This window comes from Pseudophryne corroboree, chromosome 4 (assembly GCF_028390025.1).
Source record: "Pseudophryne corroboree isolate aPseCor3 chromosome 4, aPseCor3.hap2, whole genome shotgun sequence".
NCBI lineage: Eukaryota > Metazoa > Chordata > Amphibia > Anura > Myobatrachidae > Pseudophryne > Pseudophryne corroboree.
Genome location: NC_086447.1, coordinates 151149232 through 151170885, shown reverse-complemented (window position 1 = coordinate 151170885; position 21654 = coordinate 151149232).

Sequence of the window (21654 nt, the reverse complement as noted above, 5' to 3'; positions counted from 1 at the left end):
TCCTCTAGGACGTAAGAGAAAATAGGATTTTAATTACCTACCGGTAAATCCTTTTCACGTAGTCCGTAGAGGATACTGGGCGCCCACCCAGTGCTTCGTTTCTTCCTGCACTGTTACTTGGTTAAGTATTGTTGGTTCAGCGGTTGCTGTTCCTGGTTTAAAGTTTGGTTAGCTTGGCCTTCCTCTAGTTTGTTTGTGCTGGTTTGGAATCTCACCACTATCCTTTTATATCCTTCTCTCAAAGTATGTCCGTCTCCTCGGCCACAGTTTCCTAGACCAAGTCTGGTAGGAGGAGCATGGAGGGAAGAGCCAGCCCACACTATCAATTTCATAAAGTGCCCATGGCTCCTAGTGGACTGGTCTATACCCCATGGTACTAACGTGGACCCCAGTATCCTCTACAGACTACGAGAAAAGGATTCACCCTTATTTTTTCCAGGATAATCTATTTTTGCAGAAGTAACCAGGTGATGGTTAATGGTTCTGGAAGTGATATTGAGCATGTTGAATTGGAGGAGAAATTGATAGAAAATTCAGTCCAACCTAACACGTTGTTCAATTCTGGTATAAGAAAACGGTTCGCTAGCTTTAGAGTTTGGAGACACTATGAGGAGCTATTGTCTGAAGACTATTGTATCTGTAAAAAAAAAAAAAAAAAATTGTAACCCCATAATTGAGAAATGATACCAACAGTGACAGGCTAGCAATAATTTGAACATTAGCGGACATCCTTTAGAGCAGGCATTCCCAACCACGGTCCTCAAGGCACACCAACAGTGCAGGTGTTAGTGATATCCAGGCTGCAGCACAGATGGTTAAATCAAAATAACTGAGCTACTAATTAAATCACCTGTGCTAAAGCCTGGATATCACTAAAACCTGCACTGTTAGTGTGCCTTGAGGACCGTGGTTGGGTAATGCCTGCTTTAGACGATTCGTTGGTGGGAAAGGTCTTAAACCAGATGCAATGCCGGTTTTGTTCCCATGTGTCACAGGGGCAAAGTAATGTAGGACTAGTAACATTCTCATTAAACATCTCTGAGGTTCTCGAATTACAGAAAGGGAGGCCAATAGAAGGAGTGTATAATCAAAGTAGGTCTCCTAGTTTAAAACTTTGCCAATACTCAGTACATAAATCATTAGTATGCCTAAATTTCACATACCAAAAGGGATCAGAGTATTGGGAAGCTGGACAGAATGATCAGACAATAGCTTGTTCCAGAAGGTTTGATGAAAGACCCATTAAAGTAAAGAAAATACATGTAACTAAAGGAGACATGTACTAAGCAGTGACAAAAGAGAAGTGAGGCAGAGGAGAAGTTGCCCATGGCAAACAATCAGCTGCTCTGTATAATTTTATTATATGCAAATTATAAATGTTATGTCAATGCTGATTGGTGGTCATGGGCAACTTCTCCACTGGCTCACTTCTCCACTTTTATCACTGCTTAGTACATCTCCCCCTATGAAGAGTGATGGGCATCGGATAAGAGATCATGTAACCAGTAATAAAAGAGTGGTAGTTGAGAAATTTCCTGTAGGCTACTGCTAAAATATTATTCAGCTTGGAATTTGCTGGGAAGAAATGAAAATACTAGGTATGGGTAATTTTACTACCATACAGTGCTGTAATGACTCCTTTTTTGTCTTATGTTCTTCCAGATGATGTATACTATGTGGGCGAAGAGCATTTAAATGGTTACATCCAAATTCTATAGGAATATGTTTACTGGGTGGAGTAGTCCCTGAGACTATGGGGTCTATTTACTAAGCCTTGGATGGAGATAAAGTGCCTAATTCAGACCTGATCGCTAGCAGGCGATTTTTTCACTACTGCTATCAGATAGTCGCCGCCTACAGGGGGAGTGTATTTTAGCTGCGCAAGTGTGCGATCGCATGTGTAGCAGAGCTGTACAAACTGATTTTGTGCATTCTCTGAGTAGCCCAGGACTTACTTAGCCACTGCGATTGCTTCAGCCTGTTCAGGACCGGAATTGACTTCACACACTCGACCTGCAAACGTTTGGACACGCCTGCGTTTTTCCAAACACTCCCAGAAAATGGTCAGTTGCCACCCACAAATGCCTTCCTCCTGTCAATCTCCTTGCGAACGCCCGTACGAATGGATGCTTCGCACAAACTCATTGCTGAGTGGCGATCCGCGTTGTACCCGTGCCACGTGCCTACGCATTGTGGTGCATACGCACTACGCAGTTTAGGCCTGATCGCCCGCTGTACGAAAACGGAGTTTAGCAATTAGGTCTGAATTAGGCCCAAAGTCAACGGAGATAGGGGGTGGGGTACTTTTATGCTGAGGCTTCTTATACTATGCTGGAGGAAGAGAAATGCAGGAGCTGGTTGGCTGGTACTTTTATCTCCATCCAAGGCATGACAAAATGATTTATATATACACAGGTCTGCTCAACCTTCTTATATACATACAATACAATAATGAAACACATAATCAAAAGACGTTTGCTGCCTGGAGGTGAACATGTAGTGCGAAATTAAATTATATTCAAGAATGGGCAAAGTTACTTGATAATATCACAGAGATGTATGATGACACTTTTAGGTATACGGGAAAGGAGTTGCAAGCTTATAAAAGAGCGATAGTTCAACAGAGAATTGTTAAAATACCTCACTGCACTCACAGCAGTGGATATTGTGTGATATTAGCAACCCGTTATGAAATGAAATGTTGTACCTACATCACAAATGATACTGAGGATCCTAAGGACATTATAGCCTGTCAAATTGTTCTCAGGGTTAGGGAAACTGGTGCAAGAACTGGTTATTGCTATACAGTAGGTAAGCTCCTTGTCCTTATAATTGGTGTCCTGATAGTAATTCATTTATGTTTTTAATGTGTTCTAAGCTGGGGTTAAATTGAACCGGAACAGGGCGGAACCAGGCCAACCTAACCCAGGGAGATTCCCGGCTTGCAGGGAGATTCCAGACGCCTGCTGAGATTTTGCTACCAGCGGGCGCTCGGCTCCTTCCCCACAGCGGCAGCCGGAGGCAGGAGCTCACTCCTGAGCTCCGGCTTTGGCAGTATGTGCTATGGGAGAGATGTCATGACGTCTCTCCCATAGTTCCGAGGAGCGGGCGCCAGATGGACAGCGGCGGTCGGACGCAGGAGCGAGGCTTAAGGTGAGTATTGTGGGGGGCTTTTGTGTGTGTAAGGGGCATTACTACAGGAGGCACCACACTACCAAAGGGACATTAATACTGGGGGCATTACAAGGGGTACTACTACAGGGGGCATTAATACTGGGGGCACTACTACAAGAGGCATTACTACTGGGGTCACTACTAATGGGGGTATTGCATAAGGTGTATCACTCCTAGGGGTATAAGAGGCACTACCACTAAATGGGCATTGCTTAAGGGACGCTACTGCTGTGGGCAATTTTAAGGGGCACTACTGCTGTTGGCATTGTGCATAAGAGGCACTAATGTGGGTATTGTGTGAAAGGGGCACTACTGTGTGTCATAAGATGAATAAGGGACACTACTATGTGGTGTAATGTGAATAAGATTGTGCTACTGTGTTGCGTAAAGTGAACTGGGGATACTTTTGGGTGACCATGCCCTTTTCTTTTTGAAGCCATGCCCCCTTTTTTGCAACATGGACCTACAGCGCGCAGTCCCTTTATTTGCTAGGCACCTGGGAGTAAGGTGGGATGAGTTCCACCACTTGTCTAGGACCACTTTATGCACTGGTTCCGAGTATGTCAAATTGTGGTTACCACGGATCACAACAATGGGCCTGGGCCCTCATTCCGAGTTGATCGATCGCTGCCGTTTTTCGCAGCGCAGCGATCAGGTGAAAAAACGGCATTTATGCGCATGCACTAAGTACTTTCACACAAAACTTCGTAGTTTTACACTAGCTCGAGCGACGCTTTTCAGTCGCCCCAGTGTTCGTTGTTTGATTGACAGGAAGTGGGTGTTTCTGGGCAGAAACTCAGCGTTTTCAGGGAGTGTGCTAAAAAACGCAGGCGTGCCAGCTAAAAACGCAGGAGTGGCTGGAGAAATGGGGGAGTGGCTGGCCGAACGCAGGGCGTGTTTGTGACGTCAAACCAGGAACTAAACAGACTGCAGTGATCGCAAGATAGGAGTAAGTATCGAGCCACTCTGAAACTGCATGACATTTTTTAGTAGCAGAACTGCTAACCTTTCGTTCGCACTTCTGCTAAGCTAAGATACACTCCCAGAGGGCGGCGGCCTAGCGTGTGCACTGCTGCTAAAAGCAGCTAGCGAGCGATCAACTCGGAATGAGGGCCCTAATTCAGACCTGATCGCAAAAGCAAAATCTTTCTCTAATGTGCAAAACCATGTGCACTGCAGGTGGGGCAGATGTAACATGTGCAGAGAGTTAGATTTGGGTGGTTATTTTGTTTCTGTGCAGGGTAAATACTGGTTGCTTTATTTTTACACTGCAATTTAGATTTAAGTTTGAACACACCCCACCCAAATCTAAAGGCCCCCATCCACTAATCCGATTTGGGCACTTTTCATTAGATTTCAACGCATCCAGCAGCGGAATGGTACGCCGGGATGGTTTGCGGGTAGGCTGGAGCGTCCGTCCTCTCCATGATGGTCGTGGCGGCCATGCTTCCCCCCCTTCCCCTACAACGCCAGGCCGTTTCATCTTTCTAAGTACAGCTGCTGACACAGTGCAGCCGCAGACTGGACTCGCTGGAGCCGCGGCTATGAAGCTGCTGGATGCCGCCCACTATGCAAATAACCCAGCCGCAGCCAGCGCAGTAAGAGGCCGCCGGCTTGGATATGTGTGATGCCTGGCCTCTCACTGCGCTGGGTGCGGTTGGGTTATTTGCATAGTGGGTGGCATCCAGCAGCTTCATAGCCGCGGCTCCAGCGAGTCCAGTCTGCAGCTGCGCTGTGGCAGCAGCTGTACTTAGAAAAGATGAAACAGCCTGGTGTTGTGGGGGAAGGTGGGTGGGAAGAACGGCCACCACGGAGAGGACTACCCTGGCTGCAGCCCACAACACTCACACTGACACAGTCCCCTATACACACACAGCACCTTACACACTGACACACACACACACACACACACACACACACACACACACACACACACACACACACACACACACACACACACTGCCCCTGTACCAGCACCACACACACACACACAGCCACCTGCACCTAGACCCTCATCACCACCTGAAACACTGCCAGCTGTACTCAGCACCACACAAACTGCCCCCTGTACCCAGCACCTCACACAGCCCCCTGTGCCCAGCACCTCACACAGCCCCCTGCACCCAGCACCTCACACACTGCCCCTTGCACCCAGCACCAAACAGACAGCCCCAGCACCTCACACACTGCCCCCTGCACCCAGCACCACACGCAGCCCCCTGCACCCAGCCCCTCACACGCTTCTCCCTGAACCCAGCACCACACACACAGCCCCCTGGCAGCCAGCGTCAGTGGAGCCCAGCGGCGGGGTCAGAAGAAGAGGAGCCCGGCGGCAGCCAGCGTTGACAGCAGAGGAGGAGCCCGGCGGCGGTTAGCAGTGCTACTGGGGGCATATCTGTATCTGGCACTGGGGGCATATGTGTATCTGGCATTGGGGCATATGTGTATCTGGCACTGGGGGCATATGTGTATCTGGCACTATGGGAGCATAGGTGTATCTGGCACTATGGGGCATAGGTGTATCTGGCACTATACTGGGGCATAGGTGTATCTGGCACTATACTGGGGGCATAGGTATATTGGGGACATTATGTGGGCATTGGGCCTTATTCAGACCTGATCGCTGCTTTGCGTTTTCGCAAAGCGGGCGATTATCGATAGACTGCTTATGCACCGCAATGCGCACGCACATCACCAAACAACAACAGGCATCGCCGAACAGCAACAGGTTGGTGCAAAAATTTTGATCGCACAGCCATTTGCATGCTGAGTGACAGGAAGAGTCTTTTTGATGGTACTGTAACTGACCGTTTTCTGGGAGTGTCAGGGAAAACGCAGGCATTCCCAAGCATTTTCAGGGAGGGTGTGTGACATCAGCTCTGGCCCCGATCAGCCTGTTCTCATCACACTGTAGGAGTAAGTCCTGGGTTTTGCACACACTGGTAAAATTATTCAATGGTGAGTTTGGTGTGAACGGATTTGCAGCTGTCCGCTGAGTGAGGGACATTTGTAGCACGGCGTACACATGCGATCGCACACTTGCACGGGCGCATATCCACGGTAGGGGCTAGTGATTACTTTACTGGGGAAGCCACCAGGAGACCCCTGGCAACGTGTAGGAGACCCCTGGCAACGCGCAGGAGACCCCTGCGAGCATGGAACCCACAGCATGAAACCCCTGACACTTTGCATGAAACCCTTGGCAATGAGCATGAGACCCCTGACAACAGACAGGTATTTTAAAAGTAATTAGAAGCCTTACTGTGTGGCATAATTTGTAAGGGGTATTATTGTGTGTGGGGCTCAAAATAGAGTCAGGGTCATAACTGTGTGTGGCATAATATGTAATTGGCATTACAGTGTGTGGCATATGGGTGTTACGGTGTGTAGCATAATGTGTAATAGACATCACGGTATGTGGCATAATGTGTAATAGGCATTACGGTGTGTGGCATATTGCTTAATGGGTATTATGGTGTGTTGCATAATGTGTAATGGGCATTACGGTGTGTGGCATAATGTGTAATGGGCCTTAGTCACTGCCGCGGCCGTACGTTCATTCCCGCTGCAGCCTCCTGCTGAGCCGCTATGGCACACACACAGCACCCAGCCCCTCACCAGCACCACACACTGCCCCCTGTACCCAGTACCACTCACACTGCCCCCTGTACCCAGCACCTCCCACACTGCCCCCTGTACCTAGCACCTCACACACTGCCCCCTGTACCCAGCACCACTCACACTGCCCCCTGTACCCAGCACCACACACGCAGCCCCCTGCACCCAGCCCTTCACTAGCACCACACACACAGCCCCCTGCACCCAGCACCAGACACACAGCCCCCGGCATCCAGCACCACACATGCTGACACACACTGCCTTCTGTATCCAGCACCACACACACTGACACACAGTCCCGTGTTCCCAGCACCACATACACTGACACCCAGCCCCTCACCAGCACCACACACAGCCCCCTACACCCAGCACCAGAAACACAGCCCCCTGCATCCAGCACCACACACGCTGACACACACTGCCTCCTGTACCCAGCACCACACACACTGACACACAGTCCCGTGTTCCCAGCACCACACACACTGACACCCAGCCCCTCACCAGCACCACACATAGCCCCCTACACCCAGCACCAGAAACGCAGCCCCCTGCATCCAGCACCACACATGCTGACACACACTGCCTCCTGTACCCAGCACCACACACACTGACACCCAGCACATGAAACACTGCCCCCTGTACCTAGCACCATACCAAGTGCCCCCTGTACCCAGCACCACACACACAGCCACCTGCACCCAGCCCCTCACACACTGCCCCCTGCATCCAGCACCACACACAGACCCCTGCACCCAGCACGACACACACAGCCTTCTGCACCCAGCACGACACACACAGCCTCCTGCACCCATCCCCTCACACACTGCCCACTGCACCCAGCACCACACACACAGCCTCCTGCACCCAGCCCCTCACACACTGACACCCAACCCCTTACCAGCACACACTGCCCCCCTGTACCCAGCACCACATACACACAGCCCCCTGCACCACACACACTGACACACAGCCCCTTGCAACCAGCCTCTCACCAGCACCTCATACGCAGCCCCCTGTACCCAGAACCTCACACACTGACACAAGGCCCCCCTGTACACAGCATCTCACACACTGACACACACAGCTCCCTGTGCACACAACACCTCACACACTGACACACACAACCCCCTGCACCCAATACCACATACACTGACGCACAACTCCCTGTATACACAGCACCTCCTCACACACTGTCACACAGCCCAACATAACTGCCGGTATTGCTGTTGGGCGTTCCTAGGTGGTTACAGGCAGTTGTCTAATCAGACGCAGTTGTAACATTGTATGGACATATATATGAGTGACATGGGCGTGTTGCTGATAGTGGTTACGTATAGGGACACTGAATTGCTCACATTGGAGGCCATACTTAGATGGATGATCTGCACCTAGCACAGGGCTGGTGAAAGTGTCAGTGGTGTGACCGATGGTGGCGTCTAATGATGCACAAAGCATGATTGCAGCGTCTGTAGACACTGACAGTGGGCATCTCAGTCCTTGTCATCCATACGCACAGATGTAAACTACGGGGTGTCACGATCCGGGTTACTGGACGCCATTATCGACCTTTCAGGTGTCTCCTGAGGCTGGCTCAGCGTTCCAGGGCCGGGTTTCAGTCATGCTGCTGACATCCTCACTTCATATCTCCTCTCTGGCAGTCCGCAGACGCTGTCACAAGGAACTCTTATAGTTGGATGGCGTTTCTAGTCCTCCGCGACCTCCGCCGCCATTGCTGCACTTCCAGTACTCAGATGGCTCTGCATGGCATCTCCTGTCAACTGCGGCCTCTGCCGCCATCATTGTATTTCAAATGCACAAACAGGTCTGCGTGGCGCCTCTCGCCCGCTGCGGCCTCTGCCGCCAGCTCCGGGTGTCTGGTGTGCAAGTTGGCGTTCACTGTCCTCTGCGGCCGCCGCCGCCATTACTGTAAATCTCCATGTGGTGCTACAAACTAGATTTCCCTCCAAAGGCCAGTATGGGCGCAGCCATGTTGGTTCAAATCACATGACGCTATTTCCACCAATCCACAGCATCGCTGAACTCTGCCTGATTGCTCATCCAATCCCTGCACTGCTGAGGGTATAAAGGGCCTGTTCCTGAACCAGGAAGTTGTCAGTGCTTTGGTTGTCATTTCCAGTGTATCCTGTCTCTGCTCCTTGTGGTTGATTATTGAGTTCCAGGTATTCCAGCTCCTGTGTCGTCATTCCACCAGAGAGCCGCACCAATCACCACATTGCAGTGCAGCCTGACTCTACAGTGTCCTCATTGCTCTCTGCTACTGGCAGTGCTCTAAACACCGGCTTCCAGCGTCTGGCTCCCAGCGGTGTTCAGCTTCACGATATTACCGGTGCTCTGCCATCGGTTTCCCTGATACCATCGGTGCTCAGTCGTCTATTCTTCCATATCACCGATCTCTAGCGTCACCAGTGTCATTCAACTCTCCTCCTGTTAACACTGGTTCATTTGCACTTCTTCAACAGTTCTTCATCACCGGTTCCATCCGGCAAACCCGGCAGTCTACGTGTACCATTTACTCTACAGTACATTCAGCCTCTGTACAACATCTGCTGACCAGTTCCTGCCTCCATCTTACTATTCAGCACATAGGTGTTGGTAAAAGAGGAAATATAAAAAATATAATGAAGCGCTGTACAAATCAATATATAATTAAAACATATAACATTTAATTAACAATTACAAGACAAACATGAATCACACGGCCGGTGTTAATTCTATTATCATTTAAAACATATATAATATATGGTAAATAATGTAGCCACTCCAGAATAATTTAGGCTGAATTAGTAGGCTGAATGTTAGTAGCCATTAGCATGCCTTAATGAAGAATGGAAAAAGTTAAAAAGCATAAATCTCTTTCAGCTGATGGTTTGATTATAGTTCAAGGCTTGAAATTGGTTAGTAGCAAGCGTATTAGTGCAGGAATCTCCTTGCTCAATTGTAACAACTGCAGACAGATCTTAGTATGTTATTGTACTTATCAGTCCAGCGTGGCCACGCTAAGCAAACAGCAACTCGGCGTGTCTTCAGACCATGGTATGGTTTTACCGGGGTGACGTCTCACTCCTTTTACTCCAGACAGGTCCTCACGCTTGCGGTGCTGGTTGTATGCAGCAATTGATCCCAGCCGAGGATAGCACTTCTCTAACGCGTTTCCCCGCCTTTGTGCAGCTCGGCGGCTTCTTCAGAGAGAATGAATGAATGAATGGTGCTGTCTTACACCGCTCTGTATTTAACGGAGCTCAGGAACCTCCCTCTCTTTCCTGTTTCCGTAGATTGCGCATGCGCACTCCGTGCGTTCCAATCATGCGTTCCATCAAGCGTTTTCATGGTTGTTATGGTATCAGTTCCTGTTTATATTAATCTCGTGTTTTGCCCATTCATTATATATATATTACTTGTGTGATATTATTTAAAAACAAGCATCAGTTTGCTGTACATACATTAATCATTACTTATTAAACTATATATCAATCATCATCGCAATTTTCCACACCAATGATATATTTAATCTATCTCAGTTCATATTAAGAAATTATTATAAAATATATATTAAATAATAATACTCATAATAAGTATAGTAGTTATAATAATAACAACCACCACAGTTATCACATGATTTTCAAACAATCAAACACATAATAGTATTTTGTTATATTATTAATTTATTAATTTATTAATTCATCATATCGCAAATGATATATCTGGAGGCTAAGATAACAGTTAAAATGATATTACATATATATAAACATAAATATATATATGTGCATATACCTCAAAATATATACGCACATATATATATATAGAAGGGAACCTAATCATAGGAATCAACTATTAGAAGGAGGAAGATATATAAGCATGTGATGTAGTATAATATCATATCTCATAATTATAGGGAAAGAATTATCTACATATACCAATCATATAGATGCTCAAATTCTAGCCAATTAGTATTCAGTTTGTTAATTTTTATGTATTCATATATTGTTTAATTCCACAGTATCATTTAATCCTTGCGGTTTTAGTGTGCATAATCTAAAAATCCAAAATGCTTCGCGTCTGCATAGCCTATTGAAGCGATCACCCCCTCTCTGTGTCGCTCCAATTTGCTCAATGCCAATTATATTAATTTTATCAAGTGAACCCTCCACACAATTTGATACATGACTTGACAGGCAATGCGTTTTCAAATTTTTAGTGATGTTTCGTTTATGCTCCATAAATCTCGTGTGTAAGGTCCTTGTGGTACGTCCCACGTATTGTTTACCACAACCACAAGTTAGTACATATATGACATAATTGGAGCTACAATTTATAAAATCTTTAATACTATAGCATTCATTTGTGACAAATGATCTTATGGTAGTGGACTTTTTTTCAGTAAACTTGCAGGTCTCACATCTATCTTTCCCACATCTGTGGAAACCCATAGGTAATTTTATTGATAGCCAATTTTCCTCTTTATTCTCATTATTTCTATTTTTATTTGTCTTTTTATAATGACTTGGGGCTAGTATACTTTTAATATTCCCTGCTTTTCGAAATATTACTCCCTTTTCTGGTCCAATGAGATCCCCAATATAGTTATCTAACACTAAAAGTTGACTATTCTTTTTTATGATGTTTTTAATTTCCACCGCGTGTGAGTTGTATTGAGTTACAAAATTCAGTGACCTATCAATTTCTCCATCTCCTACTTGTCCTTTGTTTTTACTTTTATTTTTATTATTATTATTTTTATTATCATTTTTATTTTTATTTTTTGATCTCATAAGTATGGGCTCTCTTTTCATTCCCTGTACTTCCTTGTAAGCTTTATCTATCACCTCTCTAGGATAGCCCTGTTCTATAAAGGAATTGTGTAGTCTATGTGCTTGTCTCTCAAAGGCCAATTCTGATGAACAATTCCGTTTCATACGGATAAATTGTCCTTTTGGGATATTATCCCGCCATTTTTTCAAATGATTACTCTGATAATTTAGAAACCCATGTTGATCTACCTCCTTAACATGGGTTTCTGTAGTTATTGTATTATTTTCAACGGAGAGAGCTATATCTAGGTAAGTGATATTGGTAAAATTATAATTACTAGTGAAGGTAAGACCAAAGTGATTATTATTAAAACTATTTAAAAAAGGTGTGAGGGGTGCTTGGTTGTGATCCCAAATAAAAAATAAATCATCTATAAAACGACAATAGAGAACCAGGCCCGCCCCGAGCTCGCTCCCCCATACATGTTGGTCTTCGGGGCGGGCCTGGTTCTCTATTGTCGTTTTATAGATGATTTATTATTTATTATTTATTATTATAGATGATTTATTTTTTATTTGGGATCACAACCAAGCACCCCTCACACCTTTTTTTAAATAGTTTTAATAATAATCACTTTGGTCTTACCTTCACTAGTAATTATAATTTTACCAATATCACTTACCTAGATATAGCTCTCTCCGTTGAAAATAATACAATAACTACAGAAACCCATGTTAAGGAGGTAGATCAACATGGGTTTCTAAATTATCAGAGTAATCATTTGAAAAAATGGCGGGATAATATCCCAAAAGGACAATTTATCCGTATGAAACGGAATTGTTCATCAGAATTGGCCTTTGAGAGACAAGCACATAGACTACACAATTCCTTTATAGAACAGGGCTATCCTAGAGAGGTGATAGATAAAGCTTACAAGGAAGTACAGGGAATGAAAAGAGAGCCCATACTTATGAGATCAAAAAATAAAAATAAAAATGATAATAAAAATAATAATAATAAAAATAAAAGTAAAAACAAAGGACAAGTAGGAGATGGAGAAATTGATAGGTCACTGAATTTTGTAACTCAATACAACTCACACGCGGTGGAAATTAAAAACATCATAAAAAAGAATAGTCAACTTTTAGTGTTAGATAACTATATTGGGGATCTCATTGGACCAGAAAAGGGAGTAATATTTCGAAAAGCAGGGAATATTAAAAGTATACTAGCCCCAAGTCATTATAAAAAGACAAATAAAAATAGAAATAATGAGAATAAAGAGGAAAATTGGCTATCAATAAAATTACCTATGGGTTTCCACAGATGTGGGAAAGATAGATGTGAGACCTGCAAGTTTACTGAAAAAAAGTCCACTACCATAAGATCATTTGTCACAAATGAATGCTATAGTATTAAAGATTTTATAAATTGTAGCTCCAATTATGTCATATATGTACTAACTTGTGGTTGTGGTAAACAATACGTGGGACGTACCACAAGGACCTTACACACGAGATTTATGGAGCATAAACGAAACATCACTAAAAATTTGAAAACGCATTGCCTGTCAAGTCATGTATCAAATTGTGTGGAGGGTTCACTTGATAAAATTAATATAATTGGCATTGAGCAAATTGGAGCGACACAGAGAGGGGGTGATCGCTTCAATAGGCTATGCAGACGCGAAGCATTTTGGATTTTTAGATTATGCACACTAAAACCGCAAGGATTAAATGATACTGTGGAATTAAACAATATATGAATACATAAAAATTAACAAACTGAATACTAATTGGCTAGAATTTGAGCATCTATATGATTGGTATATGTAGATAATTCTTTCCCTATAATTATGAGATATGATATTATACTACATCACATGCTTATATATCTTCCTCCTTCTAATAGTTGATTCCTATGATTAGGTTCCCTTCTATATATATATATGTGCGTATATATTTTGAGGTATATGCACATATATATGTTTATATATATGTAATATCATTTTAACTGTTATCTTAGCCTCCAGATATATCATTTGCGATATGATGAATTAATAAATTAATAATATAACAAAATACTATTATGTGTTTGATTGTTTGAAAATCATGTGATAACTGTGGTGGTTGTTATTATTATAACTACTATACTTATTATGAGTATTATTATTTAATATATATTTTATAATAATTTCTTAATATGAACTGAGATAGATTAAATATATCATTGGTGTGGAAAATTGCGATGATGATTGATATATAGTTTAATAAGTAATGATTAATGTATGTACAGCAAACTGATGCTTGTTTTTAAATAATATCACACAAGTAATATATATATAATGAATGGGCAAAACACGAGATTAATATAAACAGGAACTGATACCATAACAACCATGAAAACGCTTGATGGAACGCATGATTGGAACGCACGGAGTGCGCATGCGCAATCTACGGAAACAGGAAAGAGAGGGAGGTTCCTGAGCTCCGTTAAATACAGAGCGGTGTAAGACAGCACCATTCATTCATTCATTCTCTCTGAAGAAGCCGCCGAGCTGCACAAAGGCGGGGAAACGCGTTAGAGAAGTGCTATCCTCGGCTGGGATCAATTGCTGCATACAACCAGCACCGCAAGCGTGAGGACCTGTCTGGAGTAAAAGGAGTGAGACGTCACCCCGGTAAAACCATACCATGGTCTGAAGACACGCCGAGTTGCTGTTTGCTTAGCGTGGCCACGCTGGACTGATAAGTACAATAACATACTAAGATTTGTCTGCAGTTGTTACAATTAAGCAAGGAGATTCCTGCACTAATACGCTTGCTACTAACCAATTTCAAGCCTTGAACTATAATCAAACCATCAGCTGAAAGAGATTTATGCTTTTTAACTTTTTCCATTCTTCATTAAGGCATGCTAATGGCTACTAACATTCAGCCTACTAATTCAGCCTAAATTATTCCGGAGTGGCTACATTATTTACCATATATTATATATGTTTTAAATGATAATAGAATTAACACCGGCCGTGTGATTCATGTTTGTCTTGTAATTGTTAATTAAATGTTATATGTTTTAATTATATATTGATTTGTACAGCGCTTCATTATTTTTTATATTTCCTGTATTAGTTGTTTGTGAGGTTGGCAGTGACCTCTGGGTGAAGCAGCAGTTCTAAATCATTAATAATCAACATCATTGCAATTATTATCAGCGCCCAGTTTTTGTGTTATTATTTTTTCGTGTTGGTAAAAGGACTTTCCATCTCCTAACCTCCCAAGCTTGTCTTGTTGTGGATACCACACCTAAGGACATACCATCTACTGCTGCACCTGGTGGAACTGTGTACTGTTTTTAATAATTTCTCCTATCTTACTAATGCAACTGCCGATGTACTATCTGAACTCTGCTAAATAAAAACTCATTAATTTTATTCTTGTTGTCGTGGTCACACCTTCGGGCGTTGGTGGTACAACTCCATCTGCATGTCTAGAAGTCCTATACTGCCACCCAGGTTTACATATACACCGGCCCCTACAAATGAGACTACTCCTGGTCAGCACCAGACCTCAGTTGTGACACGGGGCTGCATTAACAGAAAATAGCAGACCCAATTTCTGTAAAAGACCCAAGGTAGACTGCAACTGCATCCAACAGAATCAGGCCCTATGAGGAGTGAGTTTCCTTCCCCCCGTGACGGACTCCACCCCCTCAACAGACTCCGCCTCCAATAGGGCTGCATCCAGAAATTTCCCGGGCTGGTTTTCTATGCCAATCCACCCCTGGACACATCTGCCCAAAAAATCTGATGAAAAGTGTCACATCGGACAGCTGCTATGCTCCGATATGCGGTCCTGTGTCAGATATGTCTGAGCTATAGATCTTTGGTGCTGCACCAAGGATTTATCTGAATCTGAAGAAATAAGGTGCACATTAGAGTGTGGTTTTTTTTTTTAAATTCAGGTGTGTCGCATCAGAGTCATCTGAAGTGTCACTTGACTGGCATCTCCCTGGCCTCTCCCATCCACCGGTGGCGGCAGCAGCTTCATATCGCATCAGATCAATCACATTTATCATGTGTGCATCAGATATATCTGAATTGAATCTAGTGAGAATTTAAGCCCAGGATCTAATCCGATGCCCAGGAACTTGTTGGGAGAGTTCAAGAAAATCTGATGCGACATGCAGCTCAGACAAGTCGGCCTAGTGGATGGGGGCCTTAACTCTCTCTGCACGTGTTATTTATGCCCCACCTGCACTGCACATGGTTTTGCCCATTAGAGAAAAAGTTTGCTGTTGCGATCTGGTCTGAATTAGGTCCAATGTCATGATATTAAGAGGGGTGGTAAGCACAGACAATGAAAACTTATATTATGACCCTGAATTGGAAGCTTAAGGTATGATAGTGTTTGGTGCACTATCAAAGGGTGGACTGTCAGAGTCAGATATATTGGATGAAGACATTTCTTAATACAGGTCGCCAGTTATATTAACATTGATAATGGTTGAGGTTATGACTTGTAAATACAGTATATAACATTGGTGCATTTAAGAGGGACTTGCAACAAAAAGTAATATTGACACTTTTTATTACTAGCCAGCACACACAATGGGTGGAATTCAAATGTGTATCTAGCCAGCAGCCACTAGATGGCATTGAAGTGAGCTATTCTAATGTAGCTCCGTTCGGGCATGATCGGCATCTACATTTCAGCTCGTACCCAATAGTGATTCAGGCAAACAACACTCTTCCCAATCATGCCCATTAGTTTAGTCGGATTTAGACACTTTGGGGTATATTTACTAAAATTCGTATTTTTCAGAATGAGGTTCAAGTTCAAACACGAATGACATCGCAAGTGTAAATTTGCAACTTTTTGAATTTATTACGACTAATTTACTAAGCTGTCATATTCTGCATTTTCGTGTTTTCCGATGTCGAGAGAATAGTAAAACACTGCCGACATTAACACAATGAATCTCGGCCGGATCTGTGAGATCCGTGCAGGGCTTCATTGTGCACCTTTCGTATAAAAAAATAACATTGTTACAAATCATTAAAAAAAATGCGTGGGGTCCCCCCCCCCCCCTAAGCTAAACCAGCCTCGGGCTCTTTGAGCCGGTCCTGGTTGACAAAATATGGGGAAAAAAATATCAGGGGTTCCCCCATATTTAATCAACCAGCATCGGGCTCTGCGCCTGGTCCCAAAAATACGGGGGACAAAAAGCATAGGGGTCCCCCGTATTTTTGAAACCAGCACCGGACTCCACTAGCCAGGTACATAATGCCACAGCCGGGGGACACTTTTATCTAGGTACCTGCGGCCCTGGCATTACATACCCAACTAGTCACCCCTGGCTGGGGTACCCTGGAGGAGTGGGAACCCCTTAAATCAAGGGGTCCCCCCCTCCAGCCACCCAAGGGCCAGGGGTGAAGCCCGAGGCTGTCCCCCCCATCCAAGGGCGGCGGATGGGGGGCTGATAGCCTTTTGAAAAAAATGCGAATATTGTTCTTAGTAGCAGTACTACAAGTCCCAGCAAGCCTACCCCGCTAGCTGGTACTTGGAGAACCACAAGTACCAGCATGCGGTGGAAAACCGGGCCCGCTGGTACCTGTAGTACTACTACTAAAAAAAATACCCCCAAAAAAACAGGACACACACCGTGACAGTATAAGTTTATTACATACATGCACACCTCCAAACATACATACTTACCTATGTTCACACGAGGCTCGGTCCTCTTCTCCATGTAGAATCCTTGGGGTACCTGTGAAAAAAATTAGACTCACATAATCCAGTGTACCTTCTGTTCTTTGTATAATCCACGTACTTGGCAAAACAAAAAAATGGAAACCCGACCACGCACTGAAAGGGGTCCCATGTTTACACATGGGACCCCTTTCCCTGACTGCCAGGACCCCCCCTGACTCCTGTCAAAGAGGGTCCCTTCAGCCAATCAGGGAGCGCTACGTCGTGGCACTCTCCTGATTGTCTGTGTGTGCCCCTGTAGTGTCTGTCAGGCTGCACACGGCAGAGATACAATGTTGCGCTTATGCGCTCCATTGTATCCAATGGTGGGAACTTTGCGTCAGCGGTTGACCGAAAGTAACCTCAGCGCTGACCGCAAAGTTCCCACCATTGGATACAATGGAGCGCATAGGCGCAACATTGTATCTCTGCCGTGTGCAGCCTGACAGACACTACAGGAGCACACAGCCAATCAGGAGAGTGCCACAACGTGGCGCTCCCTGATTGGCTGAAGGGACCCTCTTTGACAGGAGTCAGGGGGGGTCCTGGCAGTCGGGGAAAGGGGCCCCATGTGTAAACATGGGACCCCTTTCAGTGCGTGGATTCTACGTGGAGAAGAGGACCGAGCCTCGTGTGAACATAGGTAAGTATGTATGTTTGGAGGTGTGCATGTATGTAATAAACTTATACTGTCACGGTGTGTGTGTCCTGTTTTTTGGTTTTTTTTTTTTTTAGTAGTAGTACTACAGGTACCAGCGGGCACGGTTTTCCACCGCATGCTGGTACTTGTGGTTCTCCAAGTACCAGCTTGCGGGGGAGGCTTGCTGGGACTTGTAGTACTGCTACTTAAAACAATATTCACATTTTTTTCAAAAGGCTATCAGCCCCCCATCCGCCGCCCTTGGATGGGGGGGACAGCCTCGGGCTTCACCCCTGGCCCTTGGGTGGCTGGTGGGGGGGACCCCTTGATTTAAGGGGTTCCCACTCCTCCAGGGTACCCCGGCCAGGGGTGACTAGTTGGGTATGTAATGCCAGGGCCGCAGGGACCTAGATAAAAGTGTCCCCCGGCTGTGGCATTATGTACCTGGCTACCCGGTGCTGGTTTCAAAAATACGGGGGACCCCTACGCTTTTTGTCCCCCGTATTTTTGGAACCAGGACCAGGCGCAGAGCCCGGTGCTGGTTGATTAAATATGGGGGAACCCCTGACATTTTTTCCCCATATTTGTTCAACCAGCTCTGGCTCAAAGAGCCCGAGGCTGGGTTTGCTTAGGAGGGGGGACCCCACGCATTATTTTACAGAAAATTTAACAGTTTCCCACCCCTTCCCACTGATAAACATGCACGGATCTCATGGACCCGTACATGCCTATCAGAACACGGTAAAAAAAAGCAGGTATGTTTTAAATTTGCTTTTTTTCACGATTTGTATTTTTTCACGGCAGTGTTTGGCTATTGCCGGCAGTGTTTGTGAAATACACTTTTTAGTAAATTACCGAGTTATATCAAAAAACAGTGGTATTTGACCGATGGTGTATTCATTCGTATTTTTTTTCTTTGACTTCCAAAAAAATACGAATGCCCTCATCACTGCCGAGATTTGAGTTTAGTAAATTCCCGAGATGACACTTTGAAGAAAAAACACCATCTCGGTCAAAATCGGGACCTTAGTAAATATACCCCTTTATGTGGCTAAACCCGACACTAATCAGCGAGATAGGGGATAATAATTGTATATTGCCCCCTGCGATCTCCTGTCACCTTAGATAGAAGATCGGGGGTAATAACATCTGAATTCACCCCCATTCTGTACTATAGGGATAAAAGTGATTTATGTACATGGTATGCAAATACAGGGGGTTATTCAGTAAGGATTGCAGATTCTGCTAAAAAGCAGAATCTGCAATCCTTTCTATCGCATGCTGAGAGCTGCCCATCGCAAGGCAAGGCCGCCCAGCATGCTAAATGGCCTGCCCAGTGGCTGCGACCACAATTTAATTGCGGTCGCAGCACCTGTGGATGAACCCCTGTAGCTGCAGCTAAGCTGCGTATGCAGGAGGTCCGCCGTCATTTTTCCCATCGGAGAGGCTGCATGTGACGTTACGCAGCTGCCCCGAAAATGCCGCCAGCTCACCCCCATTTTCTCTGTGCCGCCCCCGCAATGCTCCGTCGCCGCCCACGCGAACGCCTCCACCTGTCAATCAGGTAGAGGTGTTTGCAGCCAATGCGATCAGATCAAATTATAGTGCACGCGCAGGATGGGACCAAAGGTCAGAATAAATGACCTATTGCACTTTGAGTACTTAGGATGTCCACACCTTTCAACCTGTGAATGATGAGCTCTAACTTCTGGCTCTGGCAGTGTGCGCTATGGGAGAGACGTCATGACATCTCATAGTTCTGAGGAGCGGGCGCCAGACGGACAGCAGCGGTCGGACGCAGGAGCGGGGCTTAAGATGAGTATTGTGGGTTTTTTGTGGCATAACTCCCTTCATACTACCTCCCGCCCCCTATGGTCGGCCAATGACCGTCAACTCAAAAGAATTGCCTGTAGACCTCCGAGACAGGATTGTCTCGAGGCACAAATCTGGGGAAGGGTACAGAAAAATATCTGCTGCTTTGAAGGTCCCAATGAGCACAGTGGCCTCCATCTTCTGTAAATGGAAGACCATAGATCATAGAGCTGGCCAGCCGTCTAAACTGAGCGATCGGGGGAGAAGGGCCCGGTCAGGGAGGTGACCAAGAACCCGATGGTCACTCTGTCAGAGCTACAGCATTCCTCTGTGGAGAGAGGAGAACCTTCCAGAAGGACAATCATCTCTGCAGCAATCCATCAATCAGGCCTGTATGGTAGAATGGCTAGACGGAAGCCACTCCTTAGTAAAAAAAGCACATGACAGCCCGCCTGGAGTTTGCCAAATTGCACCTGAAGGACTCTCAGACCATGAGAAACAAAATTCCCATGTCTGATGAGACAAAGATTGAACTCTTTGGGGTGAATGCCAGGCGTAATGTTTGGAGGAAACCAGGCACCGCTCATCACCAGGCCAATACCATCCCTACAGTGAAGCATGGTGGTGGCAGCATCATGCTGTGGTGATGTTATTCAGCAGCAGGAACTGGGAGACTAGTCAGGATAGAGGGAAAGATGAATGCAGCAATGTTCAGAGACATCCTGGATGAAAACCTGCTCCAGAGCGCTCTTGACCACAGACTGGGGCGACGGTTCATCTTTCAGCAGGACAACAACGCTAAGCACACAGCAAATATAGCAAAGGAGTGGCTTCAGGACAACTCTGTGAATGTCCTTGAATGGCCCAGCCAGAGCCAAGACTTGAATCCGTTTGAACATCTCTGGAGAGATCTGAAAATAGCTGTGCACCGAATGCTTCCCATCCAACCTGATGGAGCTTGGGAGGTGCTGCAAAAGAGGAATGGGCAAAACTGCCCAAAGATAGGTGTGCCAAGCTTGTGGCATCATATTCAAAAAGACTTGAGGCTGTAATTGCTGCCAAAGGTGCATCAGCAAAGTATTGAGCAAAGACTGTGAATACTTATGTACATGTGATTTCTTAGTTTTTTATTTTTAATACATTTGCAAAAATCTCAAACAAACTTTTTTCACGTTGTCATTATATGGTATTGTGTGAAGAATTTTGAGGGGAAAAAATTAATTTATTCCATTTTGGAATAAACCTGTAACATAACAAAATGTGGAAAAAGTGAAGCACTGTGAATACTTTCCGGATGCACTGTATGTCACTATCTTATGATGATGGCACAGCAGCCATCCTTGGCAGTGGTTATTCGCTGCTGTAACACGGTGACCTGCCTTATTCGTCTCGTCTGAAAGCTAGCATGTATTTGTCCATTTAACTACAAACAGTCTAAGGTAAAAAAAATAATCATATGATTTTGTTCCGTACGGACAAAACCATTGTGTGTGAAAAGCCCCTTAGACTTCCACTGCAAGACTGCAGGCTTTCTTAAAGTCAGAAACAGACAGAACTGTGATTGGTGGGTATGGCTTGTTGTAGGCCTTCAATGCAGTGGGAATGGCCTGTTGAGGCAGCTGACTACTTCCCTGTTCCCTTAAGACAGTTCTTCAGTGTCACCAACTAAATTTGTCTATGACTGTACAAAGGTCATGATCCTTCAGAGCCACGGCAAATGCTAGTGGTACATTTTGTAACAGCTGGTCCACAGTCATAATAAGTTGGGTATCACTCTTAAGTGATAACCGCTTGCTGGCAAGCCAAAGTCTTTTTGTGAAAGAGTAGAAGACATTTATAGGAAAGGGGTGACTGTGAAAGTCCCGATTGCACTTTTTGTGGAAAATTCAC